We start from the raw sequence: 6,000 nt of genomic DNA, 5'->3' as shown, positions 1-6,000 counted from the left end.
ATAAATATGTTGTTGTAGGAATATCATTTGATAATAAATTCGCCTGGTATTTCTTATAATGTTAGAATGTGTATAATCGGCAAAGACATGTATGTGGTAAATTCCATGCCAAAAGAGCAATTAATAATAATAAAACGAAAATAAAACTTTCTTGTCTATTTAGCAACATTTTGTTTTACTCATTCTAATTTTCGTATTTATAATTCTTTTCCTATGAAATTTACCACAACTATACATTTCCCGATTATACACATAGTATCAGTATTAAAAGTGCCCTGCAAAATCATTATCAAATTTTATTCTTACAAATTATATTCCTACAACAACATTTATAGACATGCGACAATAATTTTGGACATGAGTGTACATTGGTGCTAATCGTCGCCAGTACAGGGCCGAGTCTATCGTTTTGCCTGGCGGCAGAAACTCATGATACACAATCCCTTTTCAATCGGACCAAAGACAGAGTATAAACTTGTTGACCGTCAGTATGGCCTTTGTCAGACTGTGGAGAAGCTTCTCGTTTAGGCCACGATCTTTATTTGCATATTGTTGTTGTAGGTTACCCACTTTTTTTTTTTTATCACTTGTGATCAACTGCTTTAAAAATTGCTGGAATACCTTACGTTTCTATGCAGATTCGCAGACAGAAATTCGATCGAGTAAACGTTATTGAGTCACATTATGTGGCTCCCGAACGTTGAGCTTCTTTATGCAACGAACTATCTCTAAATGCTTCAACACTTGCTTAGTGATGGATGCTTAGGTCATTGGAGATGTCATGACACCCAAATCTCCAGAACGAAAGTGACTGACTCGCCCTTAGGCTGTTGCTTTTGATAACGTACTTTGCCCATAAAAACACAAACTTCTTCATGGGCTGGCACAGTATTTCCGCCTTTATCAAACTAAACTTGTAATATGACGCGCAGTTTTGCGACAAGTCGCAATGCCTTACAGATTATGAAAATTCCGATACCTTTTCCAGGGTGTTCCAAAGTATTCTTTCCAACTTTGATCGCGTATAAGTCCAAAACGGGGATAGATAGAAAGGTGCCGTTTGCGGCATAATGTTTACAGAGTTCAATGTGTGTGGCATATGTAGTACACAGGATATCTAGCAATATTCCAGTTCCACTTACGTCCCGCCTAATCTATCTTCCGTGACGTGTTCAAGTGCTGCGCTGATCCGAGCTCGCAGTTCTTGTATGTCCTGCACTGAGGTCTTGCATGTCCTTCACAAATCCCCAAAGAAAAAAGTCTAGAGGGATGATGTCCGGAGACCTTCGGGGCCAGACAAATAGATCCACCTCGACCAATCCAGCGACTTGGAAATGTGTCACCCAAAGCCTTTGCGGCCCAGTGAGGAGAGACACCGTCCTGCTTCAGCTGGTGTTCCACCTGTGGAAATGTGAACTATGTCCAGATAAACAGTCGCAGTGATTGATGCCTGTACGAAGAAAAATGGTCCCACCACACATGGTCATGAAGCAGAACACACCACACGTTTATCTTTGGACTGTCGCGCACTATTTCCCGGCTGACGTGGGGGTTCTCCGAGTTCCATATCTGCACATTGTATCGGTTTACTATGCCGGACACATGAAAGCACGCTTCATTCGAGAACATCACCTTTGTCAGAAAGTCTCGTCGATGCAATTCAGAATCTCAATTGTAAATGCTTTGCGCTTTAGCTTGACATCAAGTTGAAGCGCATGTAGCAGCTGTAGCTTGCAGGCATACAGCTTCAGTCCCTTGTGCACCACCCTGTGCACCGTGGTCGTTGGTAGCTGTAACTATCGAGATGGTTGACGGGCTGGTTTGATTGGGTTCCGGAGAAATACTTGTTGCACCTGTTCCACATCTGCTTCACTCATACTCCAGAACTCGTCCTCTTCATGACACTTTCGGTTTCTTTGAACGTCGTGTACCACTGAACACGACCGGAAGTTCCACTGGATCTGGATAGCAGGTTTGGTCTCTATGGACCATTTCATACACCAGGTCCGTGCCATGGAAAATCAGCGCCGGAGGCGAGAATATACGACGGCGTCCCCATACATATATTCCAAGCAATTTTTCCTATCTTTTTTCCTTTTTTCTCCCGAATTTTTCGCCCCCCATGGCACGGCCCTGCCGTACACTATACCTTCTCGTAGTGGGTGGCCATTTTCATTTATGCCTCGCTTGTAACAAAAAAAGAGAGAGAGAGAAGAAGAAAACTTTGATGGAAGTGTTCGTACAGAACAAAACTTTAGGTGTATATGAACATTATACCGCGAACTGCACCTATCTATCTATTTCCATTTCTGACTTACACCGGATCAAAGTTGGAAAAATAATTTTCGAACACTCATTATATACAAAGGGTATAACCAAGGAACGTTAAAGTAAAATTTTATTTCATGACTGGTGGTAGCCTTTGAACGATTCTGTTTGAGACAAATTCTGATTAAACGACTGTCCGACAGTTGATTTACATTTGACATTGGAACATGTAGTTGCTTGTGAAAGGCTAACTAGTAAAGAACATACATGGAGTCGACGGTCTGGTAAGATGGTATTTTGATTAACAGCGAGCTTCCTATTGCTGACTTTCAGGAGACTGGTGTACACGCTCTGCAACTGAAGGAATATTTTCGTCAGTGGAATCATTACTAAGAATCATTTCTTGACTCTGTTTCGAGAATTTATACAGTAGATGGCAAAATACCCGCTTCAGTGAAGATATCTGGATTTTGTGGAACAATACCACAATGCTGCTGAACCCAATGTAGCGCATATATAATGGTTTGTAAAAGAAACACTGTTCAGAAGTTCACTTGTGCATTTACAATTGCACATCAAAAAAGAGATGTGGTATACTGCGGATTAGTCACGTCAAAGGAGAAGTATGACCAGAAATTTATAAGATTTACAAAGGGAGTACGCTGCGGATACATTAGGAAGCGGATTCTGAGCGTGAAAACTCCAAGCTCGTAGTAGCTGTTAATGTACCAGAGTAGCAATCGAACGCTTCCCGCATTTTTAAATTAAAAAATGTCGAAGACATCTTAGGGCAGCATGGACGAACTCAGTGAAGTAACGAAGCCAGGACATATCGTAAGCTTCTGGGAGAACGGGATGGTCGCTCGTTAGAATCGATTAACACGTTGTGTAGAAAGTATCTGCTGTGCACATATGTTGACTCTGTTAGTCGGAGGAAATGCATACACATGCCAAACTTCCAAACGCCAGAAGCATACTGTGCACGCCTTGATTGCTACCATTGCTGGTCGCACAGAGGCCTTCATCACATATTAGGATCAACATCACACCTGGAGTGCCCACTAGGGTCATATATAATCATTTGCTGGATGCAGGACTACGATCACGGATGCTGCTCGCCCGCCATCTCCTTACACCTCATCATCGTGCTGATCGCCTCCAATGATGTTGCGAAATAAGTATCAGAGGAAAAAAAGTATTTAGTAATGAAAGCAGATTCTGTGTTAGTATTAGTAATGTTGGTTTGCGAGTACGGCATCTTCTAAAGCAGCGATTGAGACCGTTCGCCTCTGATTTCCTACAGTGAACATTGATCCGTGCAAGGTACACTTATGTCCAAAATTATTGTCGCATGTCTATAAATATGTTGTTGTAGGAATATAATTTGATAACGAATTCGCCTGGTATTTCTTACAATGTTAGTATGTGTATAATCGGCAAACCCATGTAAGTGGCAAGTTTCGTGTCAAAAGAACAGTAAATAAGAACAATAAAACAAAAATAAAACTTTCTTGTCCATTTAGCAACTGTTTGTTTTACTCATTCTAATTTTCGTATTTATAACTCTTTTCCTATGAAATTTACCACAAATATATACTTCCCAATTATACACATGGTATCAGTATTAAAAGTACCCTGCAAAATCATTATCAAATTAAATTCTTACAAGAAGACAGTTATAGATATGCGACAATCATTTTGGACATAAGTATACTTCCGGAATATCATTCAAATCGGTCTGTCGCCGTTTCTGACCATCAGTGAAATGTGTTTTTCCAAAAGAACAATGCCTTCCTTGATAATGCTCGTATTACCTAACGCGCTCTACAAGCCGCGCGTTAATTCGGGACTCGATTGAACGGTCTGGTCAAGCGACAAACTGACTTATACTTTTTTTTGTGTGTGTTTTTTTTAAATTATTTTTTTCAGGATGACATTCAGCACCTCGACGATCGTATTAAAATAAGAATATAGGTTTGTAATGCAGAAGAAAGAGAATGCACAAGTGGTGACTTGGTTTTTCACTTGCCCTAAACCTTGTTCCGCGTAAGCTCTAAACTGCGATAAACAAAGCCACGTGAAACTAAATCTCGCTGATTTGCTGTTGTCCTATCGACGCTTGTTCTCCTCCGCAAAATAGTTCATGTGATTGGATTATTACTTTTACTATGAAGCTCCATATAAAACTGCTATTATTATTATAAATGACAAAAATATAATACGGAGTATCTAATATTGCTGCAATCGAGTGTGACTAATGAAACAATAGAAATAAACACTAAGCATGCGCGCCAATTCAACTATGGACGCGCTTTCTGCTTTTAAAGTCTGAATGATGGCTGGCGTCAATCCCAGTTCCGCGAGTGTTGTGGTGAAATACGAACAACGTAAACCTTTACTCACTAAGCAGCAATTGTTTACCAGCGAAATTCAAATATATATTTTTTTAATCTTTCGAGCTTTTTTTCCCCCCCTTTCTTTTCTGCTGCTGTTGTATCTGGACGGACAACAAGAGACAGTATTGTCAAAATTCACATGTATAATTTGCCCCTCCCCGTGAGAAGTTGGGAGTGATACATCACTAGCCAATCGTATTTGTGACAAGCGGAAGGATACAAATATTTTGTTTATCGGAGTTTAGAGCTTTCGCTGAACAGGGAATAGTACAAAGCGTGTACAAATGAAACCTTTCTGAGCAACGTACTGCACACACTACTGAGCAGGGTAAATTATGTGTTGCGCCAGTAATGTGTCGTACTCTCCATGTTGGCCTGTGTTTTCTTTTTCATCATGGGTAAATTTCAATTGGACACGCTTTGTGTATTATAAAGCTTCATTGACGTGGTTACTGAGTATTCACTCTTCTACCAGTGTATTTACTAATTTTTTAGACCACATACAGGGTTTTCATAAAGTCTGTACGGATTTAGCTTGCTTATAATTTTCATAAAAATGCTCATAATGAAATCAAATAAAGTGCAAACGGTAGCGGAAGGATCAAATTTTTAGTTGGCAACACTGTTAGATAAGTGGCAACTCTGAACACGTTGAGAGAGGGAGAGGGAGGGCAAGGGTCAGTTTCTTACCAAATTCCATCCATTGTTGTTTCAATGTTGACTGTTAAAAGTAAGTTGTAAGCTGTATTGGTGTGTGTCTCTTTTAAAGAAATAAATAAATGAAAAACTCCTCTGAGAAGACTATTTTTTTTTACCGTATCAAAGATGGCGTCGGTGAAAGAGAAAGCGCAATGTGTTCTGGATATGTTGCAGAAATACCTCATTCCGGAACTGGAGGCACGTGGAATCCAGAACGACATCGTGTTCCAACAGGACGGGGCACCCCCTCACTATGCAATCAAGGTGAGACAGTTCCTTGACGAGAAATTCCCTAACCGATGGATTGGCCGCGGTGGCCCGACCGCTTGGCCGCCAAGATCACCCGACCTTACCCCCTGTGACTTCTGGCTTTGGGGTCATGTGAAAACGGAAGGTTATGCAAAGAAGCCAAGTGGTTTGGAGAACTTAAAGGACAAAATCAGGGCGTCTGTGGCTGGCATTTCGGATCAAACACGGCGGAACGATGAGAGTGGATTCCAGCGCCGCCTACGCGAATGTGTGGACGTAAATAGCGCCCAGTTGGAGGTGTGGCGGTGAATGAACTGAGCTGGTGCAGATTACAGGTTAAAATTTAATCCTTCCGCTACCGTTTGCACTTTATTTGATTTCAATATGA

The sequence above is a fragment of the Thermobia domestica genome, chromosome 12, assembly GCF_964235325.1.
Source record: "Thermobia domestica chromosome 12, izTheDome1.hap1.1, whole genome shotgun sequence".
Classification (NCBI taxonomy): Eukaryota; Metazoa; Arthropoda; class Insecta; order Zygentoma; family Lepismatidae; genus Thermobia; species Thermobia domestica.
This window is presented reverse-complemented; position numbering follows the sequence as displayed.